This window comes from Carassius auratus, unplaced genomic scaffold (genome assembly GCF_003368295.1).
Source record: "Carassius auratus strain Wakin unplaced genomic scaffold, ASM336829v1 scaf_tig00215236, whole genome shotgun sequence".
Taxonomy (NCBI): Eukaryota; Metazoa; Chordata; class Actinopteri; order Cypriniformes; family Cyprinidae; genus Carassius; species Carassius auratus.
In genome coordinates this window covers 817,580-834,714 of record NW_020528000.1, presented here as the reverse complement: position 1 = coordinate 834,714, position 17,135 = coordinate 817,580, and positions in this window count along the sequence as shown.

Sequence of the window (17,135 nt, the reverse complement as noted above, 5' to 3'; positions counted from 1 at the left end):
GTGCTTGTGCTGTTGTTTTTAGTCACAGATAGTGAGAAGTTTATGTTTTCACCCTCCTCTTTGTCATAGTCTGACTTGTACGTCAATTTAAACACAACCCCAAAATATTAGAATATTCAATTATAACTAGGAAAGCAGACATATTCATAACATGTTTCTTCATCTCTTCTAAATGTTTTCCTATTCAGTCCATGGGAATCAGTTTCAACTGCTTGGCTGATGAAAAAATAATACATTTAAATTCTATTTTTACTTCCTGAAGAATGCAAATTAAATCTAAGCTGTTCCTCAGAGACTGTTGAAGTCTTTCTCTCTCTCTCTCTCTCTCTCTCTCTCTCTCTCTCTCTCTGAATTGCACTTTTAATATTCAATGACTTTGCATGTGTAAATATGGCTATGAGACAAATGGAAGCCTCTCTTTCCCTCTTTGGCATGCAGTTTGTTTGTGCTTTGGCCATGGTGCTTGGGGATTCTCTTTGGCATTGCGTCTGAGATATACAGAGACAAGGAAGCCCCGAAAACCTTGAGATGCCAGAGTTCCAAATTACCTGCCTGTCCCTCTGGGTCACCCACTCTAGAGCACACAGATCATCATACAGGGATAAATCCACTGGCCATCAGCAGCCATATAGTTTTTTGTTTTGTTTTTTAAACCTAGCAAGTACCCCCAAAAAACTCAAATACTGCAGAAGACAGGTGGCATATGACAAAAAGTGACAAATAAAATAAAAATATTAATTACATAAAACCTTAAAAAAAAGACAATTGAGCAGTCTTCTACACAAAAACAAAGATGAATCTAAAATGCATAAGTTGATAGGCCACTTATATAGACCGTAGTCAGACACCATATTCATTTTAATGCAGATAACATTTTAGATTAGCATGCTGAGCATTTTGATCTAATTCTCAAAACTCTGTTTTATGGAAATTTGGTCAATTGATATAACATATTTTCATGATCAAGAACAAATACACCATAAATGATGGAATAGCTTTGCGTAGTCTGATTTACTATTCATAATCAGTCTACAGATACATACATTTTTATTTGAATTAGCAGTAGGTTATGTAACCATGCATTACTATGTTGTTGGGGCTTTTGTCTTCCAAATAATAATTAAGTAACACATTTGCATGTTCACAGTTCTCTGACACTGGTTAATGGTCACATGACATGTATGTAAACAAATAAATTATTTCATGTATTTTAGTAAGTGTTTTATTTTGGTTGTTCTTATTTTAAAATGATTTATTTTAATAATAATAATAAAATGATTTAATTATTAGCTTTTCATAAAACTTGTTTCTTCACAAACCCCGGTTTGGGAAACATTGACATAATGTAATGTTTAATGTACTTGATATTGTTACTAACACCAATTTTTATATCAATAGGGTACAAGATTGTCTTGCATCTGAAACACTTTGGAAACACTTCTGCGTGACCACGTACTAGTTCTTTGTTATTTTCCTCTCTCGGTACACGGCCAGGTATGCCGTCAGGACCCAAAGCCTTGCATGGTCGGTCTTGAAAGACTGATTATCTTAATAGACCGTCCGAAAGCATGGAAACTTGCCAATCGTGTCTCAGTGGGTTCTGCAGACTATCAAGAGAGGCTTCAGAATCCTATTCGGTTCTCATCCAGCTTGATTAAATGGGGTCACACTTACTCTGGTAGGCCCTGAACAGGCTCTGGTGTTGGAACAAGAAGTGGGTACCCTCCTGAGAAGGGGTTTCCTGCTCTTTTTGATTTGATTCCCGGAGCCATGAACAGTGTCAATCTAGGCCAGTCACTCTCTCTGAAACAGTTTTAGAAACTACTGATGGCGGTGTGATACCTTTTGGCCTGCTGTGCATGAGACCCTTGCAATGGTGGCCAAGGACCAAGGGCTTTTCCCTGAGGGGCAACCTATTTCACTTGTGAGTGATGGTATTCTCAATCCCAAAGCGTTTCCAACAAACCTCGAGTTCCTGAAGAGGAAAGTACCTAGGTTATGACAGTAAGCATGGTTCCCCAAAGGGGACATTTATGTAACTTTATTATTTTTTTACAAGTGAAACCTGAAGGTTGTGAAAACATTCCATAGCTGGGTATGTAGAGTAGGGGCAGCTGTGGCCTAATGGTTAAAGAGCCGGACTAGTTACAAGAAGGTCACCGGTTCGAGTCTCGTACAACTCCTGTTGGCAGGAGTTGTAGGTGAGAGGGAGGGAATGAACAGTGCTCTCTTCCACCCTTAATACCCATGACTGAAGTGCCCTTGAGCAAGGCACTGAACCCCCAGATGCTCCCCGGCGCTGGATCTATAGCTGCCCACTGCTCCGGGTGTGTGTTCACTTCTAACTGTGTGTGTGTGTACCTGGACGGGTTAAATGCATAACCTGGGTAACCATACTTGGCAAATGTCACGACTTTCACTTTAAATCATTGTTGATTTAACCACAACATAACAGGTATATACAATATTTTTGAGTGCAATGTGTTCTCACTGAGCTCCTAAAAAACAAACCCGAAAATTGAAAGTGAAAAAAAGGACTCTCACAAAGCACTGATTCACGAAGCTTGAGCTGTGAACGTCTGGTGTCTGTGATCCGTTTGACCACTGGTGGGGTCATGCTCAGCTCTTGTGCAGCAAAGTTCTGTTCTAGCCTGATATTGCTGCTGAATCACATCTGCAAACAAACCCCAAAAACCATCAAATACGAGCTGAGCCTGGCCACACAGATGTTATTTCTCCACTACCATTTCAAGCTCATCAGCACGTTAAAATCACGATGGCTGTGTAATTGAGCCTGATTAACAGTATTTAAGATTTTTAACAGGTTTTTTCTTTCCTTGCAAAACATGTTAATTTAAGTTTCCATTTTTAGTCACTTCTTTGTACATCAAAGAATCAAGGGCTTACTGCTCTGCGCAGAGGAAATAATTAAGAGGGAGGGCAAGTGAATGGCATTGCCAACTGGCACAGCTTCATAAAACAAACTAAACAGACAGAAGAAACCTTTACAGAAATTGCACACTTTAACTATTCAAGTCACCGAGCCACTTCTGCACATCCATCTGTGCACGCCTCACCAAGGGCATTAGTCTGGTCACAGTCTCTGATGATCACGCCGGCCCGTCAGTGACTACAACTGACTTCACGAGGACTACATTTCAAATAGACTTAAACATAATTAATATATATATATATATGTATGTATATATATATATATATATGTATATGTATATATATATATATATATATATATATATATATATATATATATATATATATATATATATATATGTATGTATGTATGTATGTATGTATGTATATATATATATATATATATATATATATATATATATATATATATATATATATATATATGTATGTATGTATATATATATATATATATATATATATATATATATTAGGGGTGTAACGGTTCACAAAATTCACGGTTCGGTTCGATACGATACACTGATGTCACGGTTCGGTTCGGTTCGGTTCGATACGTTTTAGATACAGCAAAATGTAAAAACATCTCAACTTTTCAGAATGCCGCAAGCGCACCGCGGGTCATGTGACAAGAACCAACCAATCAGCTTCATCCTTTCCCGTAACAACGTTGAGAGCTCAGCCAAGATGAAGGAACAGCTGATCATAGTTGTATATGGATTGCAATTTTGAAATAAATTCAGTAGCAGAGCTACTGCAAGCGATTTTTAGAGCTGCAAATCCATTTATCCTTCGCTGAAATTTCCGCGTCTCATGGAGAGAGCACGTCATTGTTGCTTAGCAAAGACAGACGCCTCATGAGCGCTTCTGCCCGAGCGATTTGGAAAGGAGGAGAAAGACGCGCTTAGCGTTTTCCACGCGTTTTTAGGCACGATATGTGAACGGCCCCTAAGGCGCTCGCTCACTCAGCACGCGCTGAAGGCTCGTTGCAAAATGTCTAATGCATTTAACAGACCAGAAATATAAGATCCTAAAATAACCAACAGGTCTGGTGTTTGGGTTGGATTCCCTGTAAGCTATAGTGTCTAAATGCTGCAGGGATAGTTTGCTGCGTGCATGTTTCTCCTTTTTTTCGTCTTTTCCCAGATAGTACTGACGCATATATCCCAGATATTCCCGCTGGTGTTTTTTTTTTTTTTTTTTGTAATCCCGCTGGTGTACCCTGTCATGTTGCAGATGCGACATACCGTTGTTTTTTTATCCACCACTCTCTTGCCATCACCATTATAGCTTAAAGGGAATCCAAAGTGCACCCAAACACCAGACCTGTTGGTTATTGGAGGATCTTCTCATTTCTAGTCTGTTAAACGCATTGGCTATTTTGCAACGAGCCTTCAGCGCGTACTGAGTGAGCGAGCGCCTGCTGAGTAGCCTAACATAAACATATAAGATGGTGTTTTTTTCTTCTTCGGGAGTGTCAGGGGCGTTGCCTGTTACGTTGTTTGGGTTATTGGGCTACCTTGTTGAACGCATATCATTATATTTCTCTCTCTCTCTCTCTTTTTTTTTTTTTTTTCAAATATAATTAATTACTCCAACGAACCGTTCGGTATACATAATGCGTACCGCGTACCGAACCGAAAGCGTCGTACCGAACGGTTCAATACGAATACGCGTATCGTTACACCCCTAATATATATATATATATATATATATATATATATATATATATATATATATATTAAAATAAACTGAATTTGATAGCTAGTTGAGGACCCCGCAAATGCTTTTTCCCAATATGTTATAGTTATTAACATAGTTATTACGTTTTTATCATGTTGACTTTTCTCTCTACAATGTTTAGGAGTACTTGTTATTTCCACATTCAAAAACATGTACTTTTATTATCATCATCATTATTATTATTGTCTTTCAACTGAGAGAATGTGCCACAGACACTTTGGCCTTTTGGTACTGTAATTTTTAATTATATGTTATTTTTATATTAATTAAACACCTAAATAAAAAGTCACACAAAACTGCCGATTGTTCTGGTGTTGTTGTCAGAGTAAACGCATACGATTTTAGGGGTTTTCTCAGTTTTAGGTTTTACATAGTTTTTAATTTTTAATTTATTTATTTTAACTAGGCCTACTTTAAAACATACAAGGTTGGCATTTGTACCACGTTTCTAATTCTAGTGTTTTATTTAGTTTACATTATTTTTTCAACATTAGATTTCTTAAACGTTAAAAAAAAAAAATGTAAAAAGAATAAATAAAATAAATAAACGTTGCACTGCAACATTTCCTAATTCCAACCAAAATACAATGTTGTAAAAGTTGTAAAAACGTTTGCTGGGAATATGATAAAATAGTATTCAGTTTAAAGCAAATAATCAGCGGGGATGATACTAGACAAAAACATCTAGTCAGCATCCAATGTAAATACATTTTGGGCTTAAAAATCTCCAAGAGTTAATAATATAAATCTGCAGTAGTTCTGTTCCAAATCACACAAGCTCTGCGACAAATTAATACAGAATACATTCCGTTCTTCTAGCACCGTTACAGCTAGACGAAACCATTAAATCTGTCTTGAATCTGAAATGTTTTATTCAAATGTAAGTGCTGTATTTACCTGTGTGAGGTGCAGTGATGTGTCGCCGAGAGCGCGCGCCCGTGCAACAGCTGCTACTACGGTGACGCGCAGAAGAGCTCGAGGCGAACGTGAACACTGCCGCTTCACATTCGCCAAAAAATGATGGAGAAAGCCGTAGTAAAATGAGAACTATGTAAATGACGGACGGTAGCTCGCACAGTCAATAACATATAAGGTGTCTAAGCGGGGTTTCCAGCTCTGTTTGTAGAGTTTGCCGTCACCCTGGATCCCAGCAGAACAGCAGTGTCTCGGTGTAGTGAGTTTGATCTGTAAGCTGGACTAAAGGGTGAAGGGGCAGGATAAATCACCCACTGACAGATGTGCTGCTGGGAAACTAAACGTGCCAACTTTACTCTAAAGTCAAAAAGCCAATAGTAAGGAATACCATGTGAAACAAGGTTTTAAGTCATACTTTATTGGGGCAAGTTGTCATTTAAATGGTATAAATATAAAAATTACATTTGTTTTTCTATATAAGTTTAGCATTAAATGTTTAATAAATTTTGTTTTATAATTGTTTTCCGTTTTATATATGCCGAAAATACTGCTGTACCATGCTAATGTGTTACAGTATTTTATTTAGCAGTTTCTGTGAAAATGTGTCTATACAGAATTTGTCTTCTTTTTAAAAAAATAAAATAAACCTACCCTGAGATAATAATGATAGGCTAATAATAATAAAAACACTAGCCCCAGTCTCCTTACTTTATAAAAAACAAATGTAATGTTGCTGTTTTCCACTTCATGTATGAAGTGCAGGTCACACTTCATTCCCAGTAAATGAAAGATAACTGAAACGTGTATAAATTTAAACTGTGATTATTTATTCTATTATTTACAGGCTTTGATTGGACTCACGTGTTCTCTTCGCTTTCTGTATGGACCGAGCGCCTCCTGCCGGACACTGAGAGATGCTGCAACTCAAATACTGCGGTCTGACTATGAATGTCTGAATCTGACGTGTACAGAATTACACCTAACTACACAGACTGTCAACACATTCTCTACAGGTAAATTCATTATTTCCTAAAATGACTTTTTTTTTTTTTTTTTTTTTTTTTTAAACTGTAACTGGTTTCCTACCAATCATGTATGTTTCACATATAAGTGTGACCAGCTCTGTTCAGTTAACAACACTTCTCCATTTCCACTAAGTAACAAAGATATTGATTTTATGGTCTATATCGATAGATTTATTTATTTTATTGTATATGCTATTTTTTTATTACTTGGGTTTATGCATAGACATAGGACTGTGAAGTACTCACATACTATATATATATATATATATATATATATATATATATATATATATATATATATATATATATATATATATATTACACACACACACTGTACAAACATATATATATAAATATACACATACACTGCCAGTGCATCCACCAACATTGTTTCCATACTGTTTTAATCTTCTGCATTGTTGCAGTGTGTTTAAAATAAAAAATAGCATTACTTGCTGTATTTAATATTCTGGCAGTGGCCTACTGGTTTCAGAAATTGAGGCCAGCTGAAATGTAACTCTGCATCAGTGGGGCTTAAACAGAAAAAACACAGAAATTCCCAACAAATGTTTAGCTGATTTCAGGAGGATTAGGTCTTGATTTACGGTGTATGACGGCACATTTCATGTATTCTCATCTCATCGCAGCAGACAGGAGGGGTCTTAAAATATCCTAGCCCATGAATATTTCACAGCAGCATACTCTCTTCTATGATGACTTGCTCTCTATTTTTTCTCTTTTATTTTACCTTTCTGTACCAGTTTTCTATGTATGGTGATAAAAGAGATGGGAAAGCACACAACTTAAAACAAAACTTTATGACATTGCATATTTTTCTGAAATGACTCCACCTGTCTCAGCAGCAGTGATTGTCTCAGTGCAGACTCATCCAGACTTTCGCAATGGAGCAACACAATCCATCTCATCTAATTTGATCCATTAAGAGGTGTGTTCTGTGTTTCCCTCCTCACTGCGCTCTCGGATGCATATTAGAGCTGAAGTGGATGATGTTGTGCTGACTGACCATTAGCTATTTCATTCTAGTCATTTCCACTCTGGCTGAAGCCCTTTCTACTGTACTTTGTCTGCTATTTCTCTCCAAACTTTTGTTTCATTCAAGTTTTCTTAATAAAACATCCTTACCGTCCAAATGTTTGGTGTCAGTAATGCTTTTCTTTTAAATTAAATACTTTTATCAATGTTTATTATTTGATCAAAAGTGACAGTAATAACATTTGATTTTACAAAACACACACACGCACGCTCACACACACACACAAACACAAAGCAGTGGGCAGCCATTTATGCTGTGGTGCAGTTGGGGGTTCAGTGCCTTGCTCAAGGGGACATCAGTCGTGCTATTGCCAGCCCGAGACTCAAACCCACAACCTTGAGGTTAGGAGACAAACTCTCTAAACACTAGGCCATGACTTCCCCAATTTTCCCCATATGTGTATATGTATACACCAACGAATAATAAAATAAATAAAAAGTTGCAGATGCATGATATTAATGTGACCCTGGACCACAAACCAGTCATAAGGGTACATTTCTAGAAATTGAGATTAATAAATAAGCTTTCCATTGATGTATGGTTTATTAGGATCAGACGATATTTGGCCAAGATACAGCTATTTTAAAATCTGGAATCTAAGGCTGAAAAAAAAAAAATTAAATTGAAAATGAAATACTGAGAAAATCACTTTTAAATTGTCCAAATGAACTTCTTAGCAATGCATATTAATAATCAAAAATTAAGTTTTGATATATTTACAGTAGATAATTTAGAAAATATCTTCATGGAACATGATCCTTACTTAATATCCTAATGATTTTTGGCATAAAATATTTTTTTTTATTTTATTTTGACCCATACAAAGTATTTTTGGCTATTGTTACAAATATAACTTGAGATTGGTTTTGTGGTCCAGGGTCACAAATGTGTAATTATGACATTTTCCAGAATAAAACAAACAAACAAATAGTTGCAGTTGCATGATATAAATGTGTAATTCTGTTATGAAATGTGTTACACTTTATTATATTTATCATGTACTGTAATTACTCTGATGTTACACAGCAGCCGCCAGTAAGTTATCCTTTACATAAGAATTGTGGTTGGTGTCCAGAATGTTACACTTTATACTGTGGACAATTCCTGAGGAGTTACCATGTAAGTACACTGGTATTACAGTGATGCACCAACTCCAACTCGAGATCCAATTCCTCCCAATTTACATTACCTAAACCTACCCGTCTCCACCTCCTGGATCCAATCTCCACCTTTAGACCTACAAGTCTCCAACCCCTGGATCCCATCTCCACCCCTAAACCTACCCATCTCCTGTCTCCACTCCCTGGATCCCATGTCCACCCTAAAACCCAACCGTCTCCACTCTCTGGATCCCATTTTCTCCCTAAACCTACCCGTCTCCATTCCCATGATCCCAACTCCACCCTAAACCTACCTGTCTCCACTCCCTAGATCCCATCTCCATCCCTAAACCTACCCTTCTCCCATCTCCAACCCCTGGATCCCATCTCCATCCTAAACCTACCCATCGCCACTCCCTGAATCCCATCTCCACCCTTAACCTACCCGTCTCCATTCCCATGATCCCAACTCCACCCTAAACCTACCTGTCTCCACTCCCTAGATCCCATCGCCATCCCTAAACCTACCCTTCTCCCATCTCCAACCCCTGAATCCCATCTCCACCCTTAACCTACCCTTCTCCACTCCCTGGATCCCATCTCCACCATTAAACCTACCTGATTCCACTCCCTGGATCCCATTTCCACCCTAAACCTACCCGTCTCCACCCCCTGGATCCCATCTCCACCCTTAAACCTACCCGTCTCCAGTCCCTGGATCCCATCTCCACCCTAAACCTAGCCTTCTTCACTCTCTTGATCCCATCTCCACCTTAAACCTACCAGTCTCCACTCCTTGGATCCCATCTCCATCCTAAACCTACCCTTCTTCACTCTCTTGATCCCATCTCCACCTTAAACCTACCCGTCTCCACTCCTTGGATCCCATCTCCACCCTTAAACCTACCCGTCTCCACTCCCTGGATCCCATCTCCACCCTTAAACCTACCCTTCTCCACTCCCTGGATCCCATCTCCACCCTTAAACCTACCCGTCTCCACTCCCTGGATCCCATCTCCACCCTTAAACCTACCCGTCTCCACTCCCTGGATCCCATCTCCACCCTTAAACCTACCCTTCTCCACTCCCTGGATCCCATCTCCACCCTTAAACCTACCCGTCTCCACTCCCTGGATCCCATCTCCACCCTTAAACCTACCCTTCTCCACTCCCTGGATCCCATCTCCACCCTTAAACTTACCCTTCTCCACTCCCTGGATCCCATCTCCACCCTTAAACCTACCCTTCTCCACTCCCTGGATCCCATCTCCACCCTTAAACCTACCCGTCTCCACTCCCTGGATCCCATCTCCACCCTTAAACCTACCCTTCTCCACTCCCTGGATCCCATCTCCACCCTTAAACTTACCCTTCTCCACTCCCTGGATCCCATCTCCACCCTTAAACCTACCCTTCTCCACTCCCTGGATCCCATCTCCACCCTTAAACCTACCCGTCTCCACTCCCTGGATCCCATCTTCACCCTTAAACCTACCCGTCTCCACTCCCTGGATCCCATCTCCACCCTTAAACCTACCCTTCTCCACTCCCTGGATCCCATCTCCACCCTTAAACCTACCCTTCTCCACTCCCTGGATCCCATCTCCACCCTTAAACCTACCCGTCTCCACTCCCTGGATCCCATCTCCACCCTAAACCTAGCCTTCTTCACTCTCTTGATCCCATCTCCACCCTTAAACCTACCCGTCTCCACTCCCTGGATCCCATCTCCACCCTTAAACCTACCCGTCTCCACTCCCTGGATCCCATCTCCACCCTTAAACCTACCCGTCTCCACTCCCTGGATCCCATCTCCACCCTTAAACTTACCCTTCTCCACTCCCTGGATCAAATGGTTCCAATTACTCTTATAGATATTGTTGATACAAAATGTAGTTATATAATGCACGTTACACAAGTACTGTACTTAGTGAAGTAAAAAAAAAGTTGTTACCAGTGTCCTGTTACACATTTGTACTTACATAAACCATTCGGAGGGTTGTTACACTTGCATAGTTACACAAACATTAGCGCTTTAGATACTGTGTACTTACACTCTGGTTACATACTCCACAAGTATTAGGGATGCACATAAAGTGGGACCTAATCTATTACATGGTTGGAAATGGAGACTTCTTTCAAAAACATTAAAAAAAAATTATTTATTTTTTATTTTCTTTATAGTGTAACAATAAAACAAAACATTTCCAATATACAGACAGACAGGCTTTATCAGTTTCATCAGTGCTCTTTCTTCAGTGCCAGGGTCTAGAAGATAAATATTAAGGGCCTTTCAGAACCTATAAATATATAATAAAAATAAATAATAAATAATCTTTTTTTGAAAGTATGACAAGATTTATATACAGCAATATAAATTCAGTTAAATATTCATGAAACATGCTTCTAAATATATATGCCAGGAAATATTATGCTACCCTTTTCTTTTGTTTGATCCTTTGTTCTGTATCTGGAGAACTAACAAAAATGAGAAGCTATGTGGAAAATCTACATACAGTTTATGTTAATTGAGTACATTGTATTTCCATCTCCAAACAAAGCATTTCTTTCATAAATGGAGAGTAGTTTGTCTGAACATCACTGAAAGGGGAGTAAGGCCAGAGCCTTTACCAATTATCATCGACCCAAAGCTATATTTGATCCACTGTGGTCTCTGCACTTCCTCACATGATCATTTTGAGCTGCTGCCTTTTTATTTTTTTCATGAGATGTAAGTGAAAAGTACTTAAGCTCTCAAAGGTGAATACACATATTACAAACCATAATAATTTTTTGTATGTATATATATATATATATATATATATATATATATATATATATATATATATATATATATATATATATATATATATACAGTATTGTTCAAAATAATAGCAGTACAATGTGACTAACCAGAATAATCAAGGTTTTTCGTATATTTTTTTATTGCTACGTGGCAAACAAGTTACCAGTAGGTTCAGTAGATTGTCAGAAAACAAACAAGACCCAGCATTCATGATATGCACGCTCTTAAGGCTGTGCAATTGGGCAATTAGTTGAAAGGGGTGTGTTCAAAAAAATAGCAGTGTCTACCTTTGACTGTACAAACTCAAAACTCAAAACTATTTTGTACAAACATTTTTTTTTTTTCTGGGATTTAGCAATCCTGTGAATCACTAAACTAATATTTAGTTGTATGACCACAGTTTTTTAAAACTGCTTGACATCTGTGTGGCATGGAGTCAACCAACTTGTGGCACCTCTCAGCTGTTATTCCACTCCATGATTCTTTAACAACATTCCACAATTCATTCACATTTCTTGGTTTTGCTTCAGAAACAGCATTTCACCCCACAAGTTCTCAATTGGATTAAGGTCTGGAGATTGGGCTGGCCACTCCATAACATTAATTTTGTTGGTTTGGAACCAAGACTTCTCCCGTTTACTAGTGTGTTTTGGGTCATTGTCTTGTTGAAACAACCATTTCAAGGGCATGTCCTCTTCAGCATAGGGCAACATGACCTCTTCAAGTATTTTAACATATGCAAACTGATCCATGATCCCTGGTATGCGATAAATAGGCCCAACACCATAGTAGGAGAAACATGCCCATATCATGATGCTTGCACCTCCATGCTTCACTGTCTTCACTGTGTACTGTGGCTTGAATTCAGAGTTTGGGGGTCGTCTCACAAACTGCCTGTGGCCCTTGGACCCAAAAAGAACAATTTTACTCTCATCAGTCCACAAAATGTTCCTCCATTTCTCTTTAGGCCAGTTGATGTGTTCTTTGGCAAATTGTAACCTCTTCTGCACATGCCTTTTTTTTTAACAGAGGGACTTTGCGGGGGATTCTTGAAAATAGATTAGCTTCACACAGACGTCTTCTAACTGTCACAGTACTTACAGGTAACTCCAGACTGTCTTTGATCATCCTGGAGGTGATCATTGGCTGAGCCTTTGCCATTCTGGTTATTCTTCTATCCATTTTGATGGTTGTTTTCCGTTTTCTTCCACGTCTCTCTGGTTTTGCTCTCCATTTTAAGGCATTGGAGATCATTTTAGCTGAACAGCCTATCATTTTTTGCACCTCTTTATAGGTTTTCCCCTCTCTAATCAACTTTTTAATCAAAGTACGCTGTTCTTCTGAACAATGTCTTGAACGACCCATTTTCCTCAGCTTTCAAATGCATGTTCAACAAGTGTTGGCTTCATCCTTAAATAGGGGCCACCTGATTCACACCTGTTTCTTCACAAAATTGATGACCTCAGTGATTGAATGCCACACTGCTATTTTTTTGAACACACCCCTTTCAACTATTTCAACTAATTGCCCAATTGCACAGCCTTAAGAGCGTGCATATCATGAATGCTGGGTCTCATTTGTTTTCTGACAATCTACTGAACCTACTGGTAACTTGTTTGCCACGTAGCAATAAAAAAATATACGAAAAACCTTGATTATTCTGGTTAGTCACATTGTACTGCTATTATTTTGAACAATACTGTATATATATATATATATATATATATATATATATATATATATATATATATATTTAGCAGCTGAGCAACATTAGATGGTGAATTGCTATTAGCAAGGTGTTAGAAACATCCTGCTCTCACAGACTCCGCTGTACATTCATCTACTGTAAGGCTGCAGATCCCAGCGGACTCTTCCCAGCAGCTCCCCGTCCTACTTTCACTGGCCAAATGCAAGTAGCTCCTGAACAGGGCTTGAACAGCAGTCAGTGAATGTGTCTTTATGGGACAAACAGTGGTACATTAGTGGAGTGGTACTTTATTAGCATATGGGTTTTACCTAAAATATAGTGAATTTGTAAGTTAAATAAGATGTATATCTGAAGAAAACATAATTTTTTAGCATTGTTTTTAGTATGTGTTGTTTTGTTGTAATGTTTTTGGACAGCAAATTGCATATTAATTGTTCATTTAAAAGTTTAAATTGATAGTAAATTAGCTGGATTTTAGAGTGCTTTTGGCCAATTTAAATAGGGCATTTTATATGAAATTTCATAATTATATTTACATTTTATAATTACAACTACAATATACTTTAATGTATGTTATTTGTAAATACACATTTGTAACAAAGTTTCAATTTAGTATATTTAAAATATATTAATGTAATATAAAGATAAAATAATTACATACTTTACATGTATTTTAGTATGTTAGTCAACACATTAAAATAAGTGTACTTTGTTAAAGTATGATAAAAGATCATTAAAATATAATGACTGAAAGTAATCAAAATATAATTACTAAATCTTTTTTGGTGGGTGGACTTTTTTTAAGTGTACTCAAGTATGTTAAGAAATAGTGATGATAGTGTACTTTCTTTTTTTAATTAATATTATATTAATAATATTTGCAAGTGCAGACATTATATTAAAGGTCCCTTTCTTCGTGATACCATGTTTAAACTTTAGTTAGTGTGTAAATGTTGTTGTTATAGTATAAATAATACCTGTAAAATTCTAAAGCTGAAAGTTCAATGCCAAGCGAGATATTTTATTTAACAGAATTCGCCTACAACAAACGACCCATTTGGACTACAGCCTTCTAGTTCCTGCAGTAATGATGTCACTAAAACAGTTTTTTGACTAACCTCCACCCACAGGAATACACAAAAAAGGGGGCGTGGTCTTGTTGCGCTCTGACAGAGAAGAAGAAAGAGTTGCGTTTGTGTTTGTCGTTGAAACGCTGTTATTTTCATCTCAGAGTCCAATCATCTTTGTTTGGCCTTCCCAGGGACACTGTACTTAGAGATCAATGGTTACAATTTATGTTTAACTCAGTTCCCGAAAATTATAATCCACATGTAAAACTATGTGCAGCTCATTTTGCTGAGGACAGCTTCCTCAATCTCAGTCAGTTTAATGCCGGATTCGCACAAAGATTATTCTTGAAAGATGGAGCAGTTCCCTCTTTGTCTGGAGAAGGCGTTGTTTATGGTTCACAACCGGTAAGTGTATTTTATTATTTAAGTTGGCGCATTTAACAGTTTCTGTAACTTACTACACAAAGGGCAACGCTGTTTAGCTTTGTTTACTAGATGGTAGCGCTGTGCAAAAAATCAAATAAGATTTTCATGTGCATCTTGTCAGTAAAAACGTTCCTGTGATTACATTGCGTTCTTTTACTGTCTATGGTTCAGATCAGGATTGCCCGGTTTTCAAAACAAATACTGGCCACTTGCTTCTCAAAACTAGCCCAATCACGTTACCAGGAGGGCAGCCTGCTCTCAGCTGCTGTCGAATCACAGCACAGGAACCGCTGGCCCAATCAGAACTCGTCACGTATTTCTGAAGGAGGGACTTCATAGAACAAGGAAGACATCAGCCCGTTTTTATGACAGTGAAAACAGCGGTATACAGATAGGTGAATTGTGTGAAAAATATTGTGTTATTTTACACACTAAACATGAACACATGTTATATTGCACAATGTAAACACAATCAAAGTTTAAAAAAACATGAAAAATGGGACCTTTAATAATATCTGCAGGGTCATATATTAATTTAGGTGAAGTGAAATGACTTCCCATATATACTAGAATATATTATATGTTTTGTTGGAAACGTCCAGTCAATCTGTACTCTGGGGTTTGAAGTGAAACCATTAGAGAACCACTTCTCTAGAGCACCATGGCCTTTCAAATAAATGACTTTGACATAACTAATATATTTTAATAATGATTCAATGTCTGCTGCATTTTATGTTTGGCTCTGAAGGAGAGCGTTCAGAATCTTCCTCAGATCAATAGCCATCGGCTGCCAGGACTCCTGTCTACTGCATGCCATCTCACCTCAGACAGTCTGTCGTCAGAACAGAGGCGTCAGCAGCAGTGGCGCTGACAGTGGGGTGGTAATGGTGTTGGGCAGGTTTGGACCTGCTGAGCTGAACTAGAACAGATGGGAGAGACGGGACGGTGGAAGGTGAGATCTTCACCTGTCGCGGGAAGCTGGAAATGTTTGCTCTCCCACTGGTTATCCATCGCCCATATGGAGTGGACTATAAATAGATGACTTGGCTTTTCGGCACAACACAGAGTGCATTTTGAGTGCAACACAATGCATTTTGACAGATCTTTCTGCTCGTTAGATTTCAGCAACAGAAAGATGTGTAATGGCCTCATGTACAGCACTGAGAGAACTGGCCTTTTTTTTTACTGCCTAAGGAACCAAATGCAAACTCTTAACAGTTAGCCTAAATTATATATATATATATAATTTAGGCTAAGCTAATGTTTTACATTAATAAGATTATACAAAAGACAAGATTAAAGCCAATATCAAACAAAAACTAAAATTATATATGTACACACACTAATTTGTGACATTAACCATGTGAATAAAATAAAATGAAACAAAACAAAACCTTCTTCTGTAAAACAGGTTAAAACCAATATCAAGTAAAAATAAAAATAAAAAAATAAATTCATTTAGATTCACAATTTTAGGGTATTATTTAAAGAAAGGTGTATATTTAGAATATTTATAAAATAAAGCTAAATAAAATAAAATAAAATAAATACATTTAGATTCACTATTTTTAGGTAATTATTTTAAGAAGTGCATATTTTGAATATTTATAAAATAAAATAAAATAAATACATTTAGATTCACTATTTTTTAGATTATTATTTTAAAAAGTGCATATTTTGAATATTTATAAAAGGAAATAAAATAAGGCAATTAAGTGCAAGAAGTTAAAACCAACATTGAATAATAATAATACAAATAATAATAATAAACTCAACACATAGATTTCACAATTTTTTAAGTCATATGACATTGAGTAAATAACAAAATTAAAATAATTAATAAGAATTAATAAAATTCAATTAAATAAGGCAGTTAGACAAAAGACAGTTAAAACTAATGAATCCATCAGTTATCACTAACAATTTCATGAATCAATCAATCGACATCACCATCATCCCAAAATTAAAGAGACACAGAAACTTCACAAGTCATTGTAAGCTTATCATGATTTATAATATACTCATCCTCATAATAATTATTGATAGATCTCTTTACAGTTATAATCTTTTGGAAGGAAAAGATGCATCTCTTGTTCTCTTTCCAAGATTGTCTTTTAGGTTTAGCATTAGCGTCCAGTGGTCCTTGTAAAGTGCATGACATTTATCACATCCAGAGAATGTACTGAGTCCTCCTTCTCTCAGTTCTTCTGTCTGTTGTATTATTGTGCTCAGTTTTTTTTTTTTTTTTTTTTTACTTCTTCTTTATCCTAGAAAACAAAAGGTCTGTACAAGAAATGAAAGATCAGGCCTCCTGGATGACAATGTGGGGACAATGTTACATG